Raw genomic sequence first — 17930 nt, 5'->3', positions numbered from 1 at the left:
ACAGCGCTGAGCTAGCTGAAAAACACATTTTTGCGAATTTCTCGGAAACCAATGGAGCTACTAAATTAGTTTTAGTGGCGTTGAAGAACACCTAAAAGACACCTAATTCCAGCATATATCTGGAAAATTTAAAACCTAAATTTAACGATGGGTCAGCTAGGTTTACGTAAACCTAGCTGACCCACACATTTTTGCGAATTTCTCGGAAACCAAAGGAACACCTAAATTAATTTTGGAGGCCCTAATTAACACCTAAAAGACACCTAATTCCTAGCTAATTTTTATTGATTTTCGGTGATTTGGGTCAGCTAGGTTTATGGACGTCTTATTACTCAGTTCAGTCTTAAACCTCTTTGTAAATCTGAACCTCGGATGCATGGTATCCCTCGGTATTGCAATCTCAGGGAACTTATTCGTAAGAATATCTAACTTCCCACGACCAAGACACCCTGCTGCCCCGATATTGGTACCAGTCATCCGTAGTAAAGCCCTTTTCGCCTGAGTCTGTATGTAAATATGAAGAGGGGTAAGATCTAAAAGAACCTCCAAGGATGCGGTTGGACAGGTTCTCATGGCTCCCGTTATGCATACGCATGCCAGCCTTTGTATCTTGGAGAGCACTTTGATTGCTCCAAGTTTTGAAGTTCTATCGGCCCAAACGATGGCTCCATAGGTTATCATGGGTCGTACTATTGTCGTGTAGATCCATCTCAGTATCTTTGGTGTGCAGCCCCAACTTTTTCCTGCCATGGACCTACACGTAATAAATGATCTTACAGCTTTCTTCGCAGTTTCTTCTACGTGTGCTTTCCAGAGTAGTTTTTGGTCTAGTATTACTCGTAGGAATTTAACCTCTTTTTGGTACATGATGTTGGTTCCATCTAGCCTTCCTTGAGAATGGTACTATAGTGGTTTTTGCTGGATTTACATTCAGCCCCACTTTGGCACACCATTTTTTTGGTTACGTTCAGCCCTAGCTGGATTCTATCACACAGGGTGTTTTCGAATTTCCCCCTGCATAATATTACAATGTCGTCGGCGTACCCCTGGCAGGTTAGTCCAGTATCTGTTAGCTCTTGGAGCAGTCCGTCGACGACTATATTCCATAGTAGTGGAGATAACACTCCACCCTGTGGACAGCCCCTTGTTGTTCCGGCAACAACCGTATTATTCGTGCAGGTTTGTATTTCTACCCTTCTGGTGCGGAACATGTAATTAATCCAGGCTACGAGGGTATTGTTTACCCACCTGCTAATCAAAGCAATGTTTATTGCAGCATGTCAGGTGTTGTCAAACGCCCCTTCGATGTCCAGAAAAGCGCATATAGCAGTCTCCTTATTTTCTAAGCTATCTTGAAGTGCGCATGTCAGCGCGTATAGGGCGGTTTCAGTAGAGCGGCCCGCCATATATGCATGCTGGCGCGTATTCAGCGGATAGTTCAATAAGACCGTAGTCCTTACATAGTTATCTACTACCTTTTCTAAAGCTTTTAGTACAAATGAGGTCAGGCAGATCGGCCTGAAGGATTTTGGATGAAGTGGGTCCTTCTTTCCAACCTTCGGGATGAAAACAACCTTCGCTCTTCTCCACGCATCTGGTATATAACCCAATGCTATGCTGCTTCTAATTATTTTTAATAGCGGTCCAATCACGCATTCTAAGCCCTGCTGTAGCATGCCAGGGAAAATTCCATCCGCTCCCGGTGACTTCATTGGTTTGAAGGTATTTACCGCCCACCTGAGCCGGGGCTCGGAGCATATTTCCTTAGCCGCTTAGCCACCAGTTTCCTCTGCTTATTTTACTGCACTGCTCAGTCCGATCTGTTTCGGAATAAGATGTAGATCCTGGGAAGTGAGTATCTATGAGAAGTTTGATCTTCTCCTCCTCGCTCCCAGTGAAACTCCCATCACTCTTCCGTAGACTTGCGGACGTAATACAGTTCGTTTTTGCCATTACCTTATAGAGTCTTGTTGCCTATGTAGTATCTTCTATGCTTTCACAGAAGTTCCTAAAGCTTAAACGCTTAGATTCCCTTATTTCTTTGTTTTACAGAGTTAAGGTGTTTCTGTATTCTGACCACTTCCCGGTTCGTTTTGCTCGATTGAACAGTTTCCGGACTTTGGTTCTGAGTTTAAAGCGGTTAAAACTTGTTAAATTTTTATTTAAAATTTTCGGTAAGGAATAAGCGAGTGGATGAAAAATATATAAACCGTGAGAACGGCCCATATATATGTATATGAAAGAATACACACATGCGACGACTCTAGCCATTGTGTGTAACTCCTTTAAATTATAGTTATTTTTTTCTTATTGTATTAAAAAAATAACGTTCGTAACGCTTTAGTAAATATTAATCCGTATATTAACTGAGTATATATTAAAGACTAGAAGATGACCCGGTGAACTTCATATTTTATTTGAATTTAACTTTGATCAATTATAACAAATCTTCAAAATGCAATACAATGATATCACTAATACTGCCTGCTGTTATAGCTGATAAAAGATCCCACACCTATAAGATGTGCCACGCCCCTTTTTACAAACTCATTTATATACATATATCTTTCCATAAGCACCTACCATATGTATCTGTGCATTTCAAATTTCGAGTTCATGTGACTATAACTCCGAAGTTAGAGCTGATTCAAAATTTTCACTATGGGAGGTATCCCTCATCCCCCTCCCCCCCCTTGGGGAGTTTAAATTTTTTTACCCTATTATAGGTCCAGGAGTCATGGCCATACTTTGGCAAAATTTTATTCGATTCTCTACATCCGTTCAGGCTGCAACCTGGTACATACATACATACATACTTCCACAAATATATAGTAGATTTGCTTTGAAGCGCCATCTTGCGGTTCTTTAAATAAAAAATAGATATCAGAAATTAATTTTTTGTATCACAAAACTCCCGAGCACAACTTTTTATTACAAAAAAAAAAAACATTCCTAAAACTTTAGTAAATATTAATCTGATTATGGACTTAGTATTAATTAAAAATATTTTCTTTTAAAATTGCGCAGGCTCGAAATTGATTTTAGAGCTATGGTCTAAAGGGCTGCTTTTCTTACAATTTTATGTAGAATCCGAATCTGCTAGGAACGATGTCGAAAAAAAGTTGACCAGCCCTAGTGTTTACATATTACACAGTCTTGCTTGTTTTGTATTTTTTTTCTTGACAAAAAAAGTTTTCGCATGTTGGAAAAAGAAAATACTAGTTCGTTCAAATTCGCTGTACGAAATATGTGTATATTTTTTCGAAATTTTAAAATTTTTTAACATTTAAAATAAATTATTCATAACACAATAAGGCAGTTAACTAAAGTAACATTTAAAACTAAAAAATCCTAAAGCCGTTTCTCAAATGTCAAACGTTTGAAAATGATTTGATATTGATTTGAAAATTACAGCTTTCTCAACAAAAAGAGGGGAGTTTGATCTCCATTCTAGAATATGGTTAATTCTCAAATCAATTTCAAAGGTCATTTATCAATTGTACTTCAATTGTGGAAATAAAATTTATTATGTGGAATGTATGTATATTTTATATTTATGTTTTCTTCACGATGTACATACATAAGTGTCAAACGAAAGATAAAATAATTTCTATAGTTATACAGCTGCTGAATTGCTAAGGCTATTTCTCAGTCTTTCAACATTTAAAATAAATTCTTCAGAACATAATAAAGAAGTTAACTTAAATAACGTTTAAAACTAAAAAAACGCATTTCATACAACTAAAACATAAATATTTGTTTACATATTACACAGTCTTCCTGGTTTTGTAATTTTTTTTCTTGAGAAAACTAGTTTTTGCATGTTGGAAAAAGGAAATACTAGTTCGTCCGAATTCGCTGTCCGAACTATGTGGATATTTTCTCGAAAATGAGCCTGAAAAATATTAGGAAAATGAATTTTTGAATTTTTTATTTTCAAATGAAAATACTTTTTAAAGCCGTTGTCACACTCAGTGATCTAGCTGACATTCTGGTTTCTGTGCCCTTCCAAGATAAATGCTGAGCGGCCCCATCAGATAATATTTTTCGCCTGGCAGCTTTTACAAACTTTTCCGCAGATTGTGAAAACACTAATGAAAAGTCAGCCATCTGAAAAAATGGATTATCGATTACTTAATTTCCAAGTTATATCAGACCAATTAAAATAAAATATTATCAGGCTATTAAATTTGGAGTGATGTTCTTGGTTTTCTTTTTCAAATGCTTTGAATTCTTCGAGACTGGTATACGGTTGTTTTGGAAGACTGGTGGCCACTTTCCTTTCTGTATGGTTCTGCCTTCTTACTTTCGTTTCTTCCAAAATGCGAGTAGGAGTCTTCTTCACCGTTTTTTAATTGTGATTTAATTCTACAGAGATATACAATATTTATACTTGTAGATATCGATCGTACTCCACAATAACGACACAATAAAACAAAAATCTTACTACGGTTAAGTCTCTCATGACTGTAATTCTTGTCTAATCCATGTCTAATGCTTACTACTTAATATGGTAAGGATTAGAAATTGATTAGACATGTTTTAGAGACACGAGCCAATTATAATATTATTAGAGTTCTTTCCAAATGTTAGTTAGGCTACTCTAGTTCACAAAACATCTCGTTTGGGTGATAATAAAGAGTCACACATCCAGTTCTGTTTGAAGTGTTTTATTTAAAATAAAATAAAGGTCTAGATGGATCACCCCTTACGTACATACCAGACAATATTTTTCTCTCTGTTTTTGTCAATTCATCAACATTTTTTGTTTCAAGTTTTTGAGATCTGAAAAGAAAAAGTTAATGTAAGGTACAATTTTATTATAAAAAACAGGCACTACCTCTCTTGGTGATCGGTATATTATCCGACGTGTTATCATATATACTATTTAAGTCCATGTTCATGTCTATGTATTATGTTGTTGTATTACTTAAGTTGAACTTTTTAAATCTAAGATGAGTGTAGAAAAGGAATGAAGAAATGAATAATGCCTTAAACATTTTGGAACTTAATAATTTTTTCGGATATCTCCTTTAATTAATGTTGGACTTTGGTCGTGGAAAAATCTAGTACATAACAACATTTGATATTAAGATTACCAGATCGTATGGGCGTATTAAAAAAGTTTTGTAAATTCAAAACTTCTACCCCTTCAAAGTTAATATTATGGTTTCGCTGAATTGTTACTATCTTATATATTCTGTTCTCAACGATGTAGAAGTTTTCAGGCTCTTGGTGGGAAAAAATATTGAATGTCCTTAAAAAGTTCCATTACTAAAACGTCCTCTTTGTAGTTAATTTATTGAAGTGGAATGCTTCTGTCGGTTTAAGCTATTTGCAACTAATCGGTTGTACACCTGTGCAGCAACATGATCATGCTTTCTTATTTTTTGTTTTAATTTCGACAAATAATTCTCAAATTTAAAGGCACTAAAAGTTTCTAAACAATCGAAATGTAAGCCAAATGTGTCAAACAGTGGAAGTTGAAAATCAAGAATCATTCTTCATAGCACTCGGACATATTTTCTACAAACTTGTTTAAAATTACATTTGCACAGGTATTATATTTAATGTAGTGTTTCGGACTTAGAAGAATTCTAATTCCTAAACAAAAAACAAAAAATTAGTATACCTAATTGGATCAAAAACATTTTTAATATAAATATGTCTGCAAAGCAAAAATGCTCTGAATTCTGTAGCTTTAAAACGTTCAACATATTTAAGGATCGAGGTCGCCTGGCAAAGTCATTTGGAATTTGATTATATAAAAAACTAAGTTTGGAGTCCAGTAACTGAATTTTTTCAAGTCGAAGAGAGTAGAGCTTATTTCGCTTTTTCATCCACGCGAGTAACAAAGTCTTTGTCACTCCCAGACGAACTATATGCATATAGTCCAGCCCGAATGACGTCACTATATCAATTGGTAGTCTTTCTATAGCTGTTTGATCCATATTAACGTGATGACTTCTGTCTGTGCGCGCACGAAATTCAGAATCGGTCTTGCAGCATTATTTTCTTTTGAAAAAATAATCTTATGGTATTTTGATTCACCTCTTTGGGTGCACTTTTAACAACTATTATAGCCAGAATGATTCAAGCTTTTGGTTAAAGGAAGCCCGTCAACATTAATGTTTAAATTTAAACTATTTGTAGTAAAATTATTTTGTAGTAGAAAATCCGTCAGCCCCGTGCCCATTGCTATTCTCTGTGTTTCTTTCGGAGTATTTTTTAACGTCCTAGCACATAAAGGAAGACCTGGAACATAATTTTTTAATTGTCGGTGGAGCCCGCATATAGAATTAGATCCAGAGTTATCGGAGTCACAGTTATCAGTTTCGCTGCCTTCATTGCTGTCTTCAAGACACGAAAAATAAGCCACCTAGTTTTGAGCACTAATAAATTCGTCTTATGGGCTATAGCTGCGTGTTCCGGCTGATTATCTTCACCCCGCGCAAATATCAAATTCACTATTTGTGCGCTTTCTCTTTTAATTTATTTTCTACTCATTGTTATATTGTTAAGCAATTGAATTTAATTTTATTCTTACAATTTTTATTTAACTGCGCACTTTCATATCGTTTGACATTAATTTTAGAGATGAACAATTCTTAGCAAAATGTATCGATAATTATAACGGTGCCATGTTTCTTCAAATCAATCTCAAATGAATTTTAAATGTAGAATGTAAACCTCGTTTTCAATTTGAGAATCATTTGAGAAAAACATTTGATATCAAATCGAGAAATAGATTTTTCTCAAACGTTTGAATCTGTGTTTGCTGGGTTGCAGCTGCGCAGGTATGATGCCATCGGGTCTTGGGGATTTGAAGGGTTTGAACGAATTAATCGCCCACGCCAAGCGGCGGTCATCCAGGAGATCAGAAAAAGCAGCGCAGTCTCCACGCACGCGAGAATACGCCGAAGACATACGGCGCTAGAGCGCTCCTCAGCAGCATTGGAGGTGGCTCCACCTCATCGTCTTGCGGCATATATGCCGATATTAGCCAGAGTTCTCCGCCTCTCGTTCCAGCCTCATCGTCACCATATCCATATTGCTGAAATTATGCAAAATAAAAGATTTTAGTTCACCTCTGATAAGCATGCAGGCCCTAGTTCTACCTACACCGTTCGCCGCTATCAGCTTGTAGTCCCTTGTTTTGATTCCAGAGATACCGCTACTGCTCAGCCACGGCTCCTGGATCAGAACCACGACAGCCTCACCTTGCTCAAGGTGGAGCAAAGGATTGGCGGATCGCGTCAAGATTAGCGATTTCGCTAAACGTAGGAGTCGGCCCCGTGCGATGTTTTTTACCGGTAGAGGTTTCCCCCTCCCGCGACCTTTGCCGCTTCAAGGTCGATAGTGTCGCATTCGCGCCATCGGCTGCCTTCCCCTGTGCGGATGTCGCAGACTCCGCATCGCCGCCCACCTTTTTAGACCACTCGAGCGTTCGGGCATGTTGATCAGTAATTTGACCAGCACACTGATCGCCGTAGCGTTCTAAAATTTAGGTCCGAGCGAGTCTTTCTCGCCGCCGTGGCGCGCCGAAGACACACGGCGATAGGTCCCCTGCGGGTGCTGTCGGTTCCGCCACGCTCTACACCCCCAGATGCTACCCGCAACCGGCAAAATTCCGCCCGACATACCAGAAGGTATGATAGCCGTGTTGAAAATATTTTCAAAGTAAAACCTTGTTTAACCTTTTTAGTCTGACACCCATATTGCGCTACATTATCTAAAAGCATAAACAGACGGCAGCATTGATCCGGACCAACTCGGGAATTAACTGCTGCTGTCTGTTTAAGCTTTAACTCCCTTAACTTAAGTGGAATTTAGTTCTTAAACTAGGTGGCAACCCTCCTACGTGTAGTTTAGAAAAAAAGTTTTTTCCAAAACCATTTTCAGTTATATCCATATTGGAGAAATTTCTCTAACGAATTGTATGCATTGAATTAAAGTTTGTAAACAGGTTCAACTCTGTTAAGAATATTTCGAACTACAACCTCTTTCGTCTCACACCCATATCGTGATACATATTTGCATTCACCAATTGCCTTCATTTTCGTATTTCGTATTTCTTTATTAAGTAAATGACACAATACATATGTACGTTCTTACTGACTAGCCATTAATACATTTAGAAAATTGTATGAGTAAATATAAATTAAGTACTTAACATAAGTAAGAAGATAACAAGTTCTTAAAAGCAGAGCGACTAAATGAAAAATCTAAAGAATTAATATTATACAAAGCATTAAACTCAATTAATGATCTAGTGATTGGTCCATTCAGGACCAATAGACTTATAGGCATCAACTGAAAATGTGTAATGCCTACGAATTTTTTTAAAGGAACATTAAATTTTACCAATTCCAACAGTTGAGGACAATCGATGTTTCCATTAATAATGTCGTAGAGAAATGTAACCGTTGCTATCGTTCGGCTACTATGAAGCGTATGCAAATTAACCAGTTTACAGCTTGAAATGTTAGGTGGGGGAGGTAAACCAAATTTTAGATGTGACAAGCAGTATATCAAAAATTTTTTTTGAACACGTTCAATCCTTCTATTATGAACATCATAAAGTGGAACTTAACTGAACCATACTCAAGTTGGGACCTTACCTAAAAACTATACAAAAGTATTCTAGTGTACGGGTCTATAAATTCGGAGCTATTTCTCTTAATAAAAGATAGTGAAACAAATGCTTTAGGAATAATGTAGTTAAAATGATCAACAAACGTAAAAGCCATCGTGAATTTTATCGATCCGCGATAAAAGTGTATTTGATATCCTATATGTAGATGGAAACGTATTACGAGCCTTAGAATAGGTTACAACATAACATTTACTTATATTGAGTGCTAACTTATTTCTGATACACCAATCAGAAAATGTGGTTAATTCAGATTGAAGAACTTGGACATCATTTGGACTACAAATTTCTAAACAAAAAATTTAAATCCTCTGCATACATTAAATATTTGCAGCGCTTAAGCAGAGGCTCACGCCATTTATGAAAATAACAAAGAAAAGAGGTTGCAATATAGGGAAAGGACTTTACAGTATCAATAACTACATAGTTGACTCTATTTCTTAAGAAGGATTCAATCCATAATAAAAAAGTTGAATGAAAGCCAAGTTTCCTTAACTTCGCTAACAGAGCACTATGGGAGACTATCAAATGCTTTAGAGATGTCAGTGTAAATTGAGTCCACTTGATGCCCATTCAAAAATGAAGAAATACAGTAGTTTGAAAAACCGGCAAGATTGGTAACTGTTGAACGGGCAGATAAAATGCTTTACAGCGAACGATAATTTGGCCATTACAATTTTTTCAAAAACCTTTGAGACATTTGTAAGCTTAGAGATACGGCGGTAATTGGATACCTCAATTTTACTACCACTTTTATGAATAGGAGAAATAAATGTAATTTTCCAGTCATCAAGAAAAGTAGCTGTTTTTAGAGATAAATTAAATAAATACGACAGAGGCTCAGCAATCGCCGACGCACATTTTTTTTAGGAAAAAGGAAGACATGAGATGATCATCACATTGATGGGAGCTCTTGAGATTTTGAATTCCATTAATGACATCTTTTTTAAGGACTAACGAGCCGAAATCTACAGAAGAAGTAATATTTTTTTTTAATTGAATCATCATGCCAACTATCTTCGTCAGCGAAATTGGCTTTAAAAAGCTAGCAAACAAGTTAGCAGATTCGTTGGGTGATATTGATCTCTTACCCAGATATGTCAATGACGATGGAAATATAGAAGAAGTTCATTTCGATTGTATAAATTTCCAAAAGGATTTTTGGTTTGATTTAATATTATCTTCGAAGCCTAATATAATATAATTTTTGTAGAGAAATTTATCTAGACAGTTAAATTCTTTGGAATAAGAGATATTTTTTCTTGTGATTAACAGAACCTTATTTTTACAGCTTATAAAATTTGTTTCTTAAATTTTTTAGCTTTTTTAAGCCTTTTGTGTACCAAGGCAACTTGTAAACCCTTTGCGGTACCCGGGGAATGTTCTCACTAGAGATTTTGAATAATATGTTCTTAAATAATTTAAAGCAGTCGGTAAGGTTACATTGAAGAAACAATGATTGCCAATCTACGTTGGCAATACAATCATTAACTACATCAAAATCACAACGTCTATAATTGAATTTGATAACGTCGTCAGTTACATTGCACAAGTATTAATAAAATTCGATTTCCAAAAGTAAAGAATGTACACGAAAAAAACTGGTCGCACATAACCAAGCATAACTCGGTTAATCATAACATTAAAATAAAAATCGGTAGACACTTAAAAACCTGGAAGCATTTTCCACCTTACTGCATCATTTCTTTTTAGTAACAAAAATCAGTGTAGAAACGAGGACCAAGAAAGCAATCGATCGCGAGTTAATATTGCGCAAAAAGCTGGAAAATCCCAGCATGTTCCATAACGACATCGCAAAAAAGCTAAAATTTCCAAAGTCTACCGTTACTTATGTGCTTAAAAAATACAATGAATGTTTATCTTTAAAAAGGAACCCTGGTAGTGGCAGAAAAAAAGGTTTTGCTTGCGAAATTAAGGCAAAGGAAGTGTTATCTGCTTTTAAGAAAAATCCTGGACTTTCGGTAAGAGATGTCGGCAAAAAATTGAACATGTCGTCTTCGTATATACAAAAGGTATGCAAAACAGCAGGACTACGTTCTTACAAAGTGAATGCAGCACCTAATCGCAACGGTAAGCAAAATTTGTTGGCGAAACAACGTGCTCGGAAATTGTACGACAGTCTCATACAAAAAATTGGCTGTATTGTTATGGATGACGAATCGTACGTAAAAGCCGATATTAAACAAATCCGGGGCCGCGAATTTCACACTGCAAATAAAAGAGGCAATGTTGCAGATAAATATAAAAACAAAAAGTTTGACAAATTTCCCAAAAAGTTTCTCATTTGGCAGGCAATTTGCCAATGCGGCTTCAAAAGTGATCCTTTTGTAAGCACTGGTACAATTAACCAAAAAATGTATGTTAAGGAGTGTCTGCAAAAGCGACTTTTACCTCTTATACGGCTTCATAAAGATCCAGTGCTTTTTTGGCCTGATCTCGCGATATGTCATTACGGAAAAATGGCTTTAGGATGGTAACATATAAACAAAGTGTATTTTGTAGCAAAAGAGGTGAATCCACCTAATTGTCCAGAGCATCGGCCGATCGAAACCTACTGGGGCGTTATGAAATCCAAACTTCTTAAGACCCACAAAGCTGTAAAAAACGCACAACAATTCAAAAATAAATGGCAGCTGGTTTCCAAGGAAATCACTGAAACTTCTGTGCAAGGGCTAATGAAGGACATAAAGTCAAAATTGCGATCGTTTGCTTATTACAAGGAGAATTAACTCTTTTTTAACGAATTTCAATAAAACTAAGTTTAGATGTAAATATATGTAAATATCGTTGAATTCCATTAATATATTTATGTTTTAGAACGTTTTAACTGTGACCAGCTTTTTCGTGTACATTCTTTAGTGGTACATGATGCTTATCAGTAGCAGATAGAGGACTAAGTGATAGATTGATGTTAAAATTTAAGTCGCTATTTATAAATATTAGATTTAGAATTTTTCCAACTTTATTTACGATCTGATTGATTTGTGTTAGTTGCAAACTATAAAAGCTATCAGTTAAAGTAAATTCATCCGCGCTGTTAACATTGCTTGGCATAAGTGAATCCTCATCTGCAAGATATGACCATGCGATTTTATTTAAATTAAAGTCACCTAAGATAAGCTTATACTGCTGAGTATTTGATACTGTCTCCGCCAAGTGGCTAATATTAGTAACGTGATCATAATAGATTTTATGCGAACTATTCGGCGGGATATATGAAACGCAGATACGAAGAACATCTCTCACCCCAGCAATCTCAACACAAAGTTGATCAAGCACAGAATCTAAGTTATGAAGAGCTACTGTATTCGAATGAAGAATTTTTTTGACAGCAATTAAGACGCCACCACCCCTTATGAGGTCAGTTTTTAGGCTATCCCTCTCTTTACGAAAGACACTATAGATATTTTTATCGAAAAACTCCTCGTCGAAGAAATCTGAGGTTAGCCAAGCCTCAACGAGAACAACTACATCGTAATCATTTTGGGATGTTGCTGCATAAACAAGCGAAGCTTTGGTTCTCATGCCAGACATATCTATATATAAATACGCCACAAGAAAATTTAGCAATCCCTTTTTTGAAGGCACCGTTCGTTCGATTTCAATGAACCATACACCGATTTAAAGGATATGACTTCCTCTAATCCAGAAATGTTAATCCCGATACATAGGGGGCGTGGCATCTGACATATAGAATAAAATGTGAAAACCACTATATCTCTAAAGCAAATTATGCTGGGGAACTGAAACTTAGCACAAATGCATAGATTGTAAATACCCTACTTACGGTAAAAAATGGTAGGTACTGGGGAAGTGGGCGTGGCACTTCCCATACAAACTGAAATTCTCATATCGCTGAAATTTGACACAGCAACATATGTCAATACCGTCCTTACAGCGAAAAATGGTAGATTTTGGAAAAGGGGGCGTGGCACCACCCATAAAAACTGAAATTATCATATCGCTTATCCCTGGAACCACTTATTATAAAGTAATGGAATTTTATACACCTACACATATAAAATCACAACAATCATTCAATTCGGAACCATTTTCTCTCGGATTTTAAAATCGCATTGAATGATTGTTTTGTGCAAAAGTTTTTAGAAGGATCAGTGTATTTGTCTTCCGACAGGTGGCGCAGGGATTGAGAGCTATACTAAAAAATCATATTTATGATCACATTTGTTTCACTTTTAGAACACAGATTAGTTACATAAAATTTGGTGTAACTTGGTAGCCCAGTCGTGTGATGAAAAAATATTGGGCTTTGGCCCAGTCTTGACAAAAACCCGTGTGAAACCGCTGTTAGAGAAAGAAATATTATCTTTTGTTGTAAACCTTCAAGATACTTTCTCAACCGTTAACGATTATGATGAAAAAAAGAAAGAGTTTATGCAGATGAGGGCAATTTAGTTTTTAACCTCCAAGAGGCTCTCAGACAAATATAATCCAAAAACTTATTAACAGTCTGAATTGGTATATGTTTGACATATTATTCAGTGACGAACATCTCATCTATACATACAAATGCATATGCATATTTTTTATAAATGAAAATCGAGGTTCCTTTTATTTCAAAAGCAACTGCAGAAATTTGGAGGAGACTTGGTAGAAAAAGCATTAATCAATCCGGTATTAACGTTCATAATTCGATTTTAAGTTTTCCTGTAAATTCGCTACAAATTATGCTGGTGGACTTCAAAATAGTAATTCGCATAACGGAGTTAGTATTGGTGACAGGTAAAATTCAAAAGTGTATGAAAAAGATGTCGAATTTCGACAACTGGGCGATACGCGTTTTGATAAAAGATCGACAGTGACTTAATTGAATTTAGATGTGTTTGGCACGAGATATTGTGTAGCGCAGCATGCTCATCTATGGAATGCCTGCTGCAACTCCGGCCTTTGGAAAAGGTCGATTATTGGATGGCCACAGAGAAGGGTCGAGCAGCTTATTATAATTTGAAGAAGAAATTCCGAGTTTAAAATTCACTTTAGTTAAGGAGTCTGAATTCACGTCTTTCTTAACTAATTTAAAGCACTTTAATGACGATGGTGATATATAAGCAGTACTATCAGAAGCATTATTGATACACTCATCAGAAGTAATTTGTGTAGATTTGTTTTTTAGTGGATATTGCACTTGCATAGAATTAGGGTCAGCGACCTTAGCCTTTGAGCGCGTCAGTGTACTATTATTAGCAGAATTGTTTGAAATTGACGGCATTAGCACTATTTTTGCACATTTGATATGTTAATTCGCAAATTCCGCAAGCAACATAATCATTAGCCGCACAAGATTAAGTGCATTTAGTACAATTAGGCCTTTTGAGCACCTTCAAACAAAAGATACGCACAGCGCTAGCTGCCAGACAAATTTTAGTTAAACTTAATTTTTTAAAGGGGTGACAACCCTCTTATCAGTGGCGGATACAGGATTTTATTTGGGGAGGGGCGATTGGGAAGAACTTGTCGAATAACGTTAAATTACAGGCATCTAACTTGATTCACAGCGAGTGACCAACCGCAGAGGAGTGACCAATCGGTGGGAAAACGCGGCTCTTTAAGCCAAATGCGGCCCTTTGCTTAGCAAAGTTCGGCTCTTTTTACTTTCTCTTTGCTTAGAACATTTTGGCTCTTTTTATTACTTTTTAAAATACATATTTCTTTGCTGGACATTCTTTTCGATTGTTTTATTTTTTATTTTTATTTAATTCTTTTTATATACACACACGCAAATTGAAATCGGAACATTACCCGCAATTGGAGAATGAAAATTGGCTTTCTGACTTACAGCCGCACTCAGAAACATTCCTTAAATTAGCTCTAACGGGCACTTAACTAATGATCGTTAAATCTGTTAATGTTTCCTCTCAGAGTTAAAAATTATGAAATAAAAAATTTAAGTATGGCCCCAGTTGCGGCCCTTCATTTTTGTGGCATCACTCACTTTTTTCGTTCAGTTTGAAATCAAATATAAAAATAAGTATTTACATCATTTTGCGCGCACTGGCTCAACAGATGCAATGGCTGAGTGAGCAGAGCACTGGCGTGCCATTCGAGAGATCCGAGTCCGAGTCCTAGGGCAGGAAAATTTTCTTTTTCCTTTTTTATTTATTTATTTTTTCTTATTTAATTCTTAAAAACTATCTATTGATTTTTTTTGTTTTTATGATCTAAGTTTCTTTTGATTTATATATTTTATTGCTTTAAAAAGGAAACATTTTTTTTTTAATTTAATTTAATTGTTTGCTTAAAGACAAACAAAACCAATAACAGGTAAATTCTGGCATCTATCTTTCAACTCACCTCAGTCTTTCGAGAAACAAAAGTCTTTATATTTCGACAACTATCTTGAAAGCCCTTTTCTGTATTTCGAATAACTAATTGAAAGATGTGCTACTAGTGTTATTATATTTATCGTTTAGCAATAAGTTTTCTAAAAACTAAACTAGATAAAAAAAAAAAAATACAAAAAAAGGAAAAACTAAAAATTTGAGAAACTGGAAGTGAAAGAAAATCAAATGAATCAAAAACGTTTCCAAACGTTAAATAAAATAAAAAATGAACTTTTTAGCAATAAAACTTAAAAAAAAAAATGTATTAAAAAAAATCATTGCCGAGGATTGAACTCGGATCTCTTGAATGGCACGAAAGTGCTCTGCTCACTGGACCATTGCCACTGTTACAGCAACGTTATTGAAATTGAAATTTATTGAAAATTTCAAAATCATTCGTTAAAAAGTTAAGTAAAGGTTTTTGTCTACTTAACTTTAATATTCATTAAATGCCGTTAACGAATCATTAACTGACTCTGAGAAGGAATTTTTTCAAATCGTTACTGGTGGACACCTTAAGTAATCATTAAATGACTCTGAGAGTCTATTCGATTTTTGAGTATGAGGCCTTATGTTGGACAAAAGGGGGAGTAGAAGGGACTAAAAATGAAGAAAATTAGCCTATGGTTACAGAAGACATGGATTAAATTAACTGACGAAGACCTGCGTGCCAAATGAACTTGTCTCTCAAAGTTTACACTGCTGGCAAATGTAAATAAGGATTAAAATTTAAAAACTAATTAATATAACTAAAGTAAAATCTGTCGAAAATTAACAATAAAATGCTTTTTCGCAAAATCTATAAAGGACCCTTTTATTTCTCAAAAAAAAAGGGTAACAGTTATTCGTCGCCACGCTATATATGGTTAATATTACAACAAAAACCTCAAAAATTAGAGTTCCAAACCTTGTGCTAAACTTAAGAAAATTTTGGAATTTCATTAAAATACACTTTTAACTAAATTATTAAATACTAACCATACCTCAAAAGTCAGAGTTCCAAACATTGTGCTAAATTTAAGAAAATTTTGCAAATTTTCATTAAAATAATACACTTTTTAATTAAATTGTTTAGTAGTAACCATACTTTTATAAAGAATTCGCGAAAAATAAAATATTTTAATAACAGTTGCTCGTATTGCAAAAACTCTCTGTTACTAACGATTGACTGAATGCCCTTAGGAGCTGTTTTGTTAAATTATAATTAAATGGATTTTCTGAAATGTATACGCATTTGTATAATATATGTTAATAAGTTAAATAAAAGACACTTACCAAGGTAAGAGAGAGTGCATGCCATATTTCTTCTGCAGAACACTCGGAAGTCATTTAATATCCAATTATCTTCATAAGTATGATGGCTATCATCAATTCTCTGCTGAGCCAGCCTCCAAATATTACTGATCTCATCGTTACGGTTAATAAGGAAATTATGGATGGCACAACATGCTTTAATTATCAATTTCGAATTGTAAATTTTGTTATCTATCCCTTTTCCAATTTTTCGAAACCGCGCTATCAAATGGCCGAAAGCGTTCTCAACTACCCTTCTGGCTTTAGATAATACATAATTAAATTTTTTCTTCCAGCCGTCTTGCTCCATGGAAAACGGATATGGCTTCATTAGTAGTATAGAAAATTTAAATGCTGAGTCGACAATGATGAGCGCTATGACTGGAACGTTACATATAATTTTTCTTATATCTCTTCAAGTTTCGCTTTGCATAAGTTGTCTCTTGAGTAAAGAGTTCTCAATTTGGGTCATTGCAACGTCCCGGTATCTGGAAGATATTAAAGTATTTAAAGATTGAGTTTTTCGTGCGTGCAAAAAAATGGCATACATTGTCATTTACATATGTATTAGACTACTCGCTCCTTAATTTACCTACACTTTGAAAATAAAAGAGTGTTTCGTTAGCCTGAAATCTGTCTAACTCGTGTAGTAAACAGAAATTTTTGTTATTTTGTATACAAATTAAGGCCGTGCGAATTTATCCAAGCAACGAAGATTTACGATTTCGGACGATACATGTTGTGAATGAAAATGTCATATTATGTGACAGTACCAGGTTGACCGAACTTTGCCCTGAGCGCATATACTTTTTAAAGTTTTCAAGATCTGGATAGCTTTAAAAAAATATTTTGGAATTATTTCTTACTCTAAAATTTAGGTGGCAACCCTATTCCGAAATACGTTGGAATGAATGGCACATATCTTGAGCGTATATGTACTGTGTATACTTAAAAAATGCAGATTGAAATTAACAAAATAACAATTTTTATTACATAGAAGCGTGGCAACCCTGATGGAAAATATTTTGTGACCAGAGTCTTCAACAATACCTTACATTTGATATTCATATTGCGATGTTTTCGATAAATTACAACCTTACACTATTATCTTAAGGGATAACATTTTGTATATAGGGAAATCATTGTTTAAGAACCTTTTCGTGGTACCCATGAATGGTAATATTTTACCTTTTTTCTGAACAAAAAGTTTAATAAATATGCGATTCCAAATAGGTGGCAACCCTATTAAAAATAGTTCTGAAATAGGGATCTTTAAAATACCTTCCCACTGATACCCATATTATGATGTTTTAATTAATTTGTAACTAATTTCGAATAGGTGGCAACCTTATACGAGCCTTCTCGGAGATAGTGCCTATTCAGATAACCTTAAAATCCAAAACATCTAGGTACGAAATTTCATCAAAATCGTTAGAGCCGTTTCCGAGAACGCTATGGATATATATGGGCAAATCTAAAAAACAGGTAACCTTGGTGTTTTTAGCTTTATTTTCACTGTTGGAAACTATATCAAGCTGGTTGCTTTTGGATATAATTCATTGACGTATACTTGATGCCTCAAAAAAAATTTGGATCAATTTGCCGCATAACTTTTGAATTAT

At 35.2% G+C, this 17930-nt stretch overlaps 2 protein-coding genes across 4 annotated transcripts in view; one reads left to right on the top strand and one right to left on the bottom strand.

The window, feature by feature from the left end:
• Positions 1 to 17930, top strand: part of LOC118745642 (polycomb protein PHO) — a 189190-nt gene that overhangs the window by 102923 nt on the left and 68337 nt on the right. The gene's annotated exons all lie outside the window — the stretch shown is intronic.
• Positions 3319 to 17930, bottom strand: part of LOC118745443 — a 329715-nt gene continuing 315103 nt past the window's right edge. Inside the window, exons 5-8 of the mRNA XM_036478896.1 lie at positions 16291 to 16796; positions 4841 to 4950; positions 3951 to 4785; positions 3319 to 3895 (exon numbers count right to left, since the gene is read on the bottom strand). The gene's annotated coding sequence lies outside the window, so the exon portion shown is untranslated. The remainder of the gene's footprint in view (positions 3896 to 3950; positions 4786 to 4840; positions 4951 to 16290; positions 16797 to 17930) is intronic.

The sequence above is a fragment of the Rhagoletis pomonella genome, unplaced genomic scaffold (genome assembly GCF_013731165.1).
Source record: "Rhagoletis pomonella isolate Grant_MI unplaced genomic scaffold, Rhpom_1.0 Rhpom_scaffold_00009, whole genome shotgun sequence".
Classification (NCBI taxonomy): Eukaryota; Metazoa; Arthropoda; class Insecta; order Diptera; family Tephritidae; genus Rhagoletis; species Rhagoletis pomonella.
This window is presented reverse-complemented; position numbering and strand designations above follow the sequence as displayed.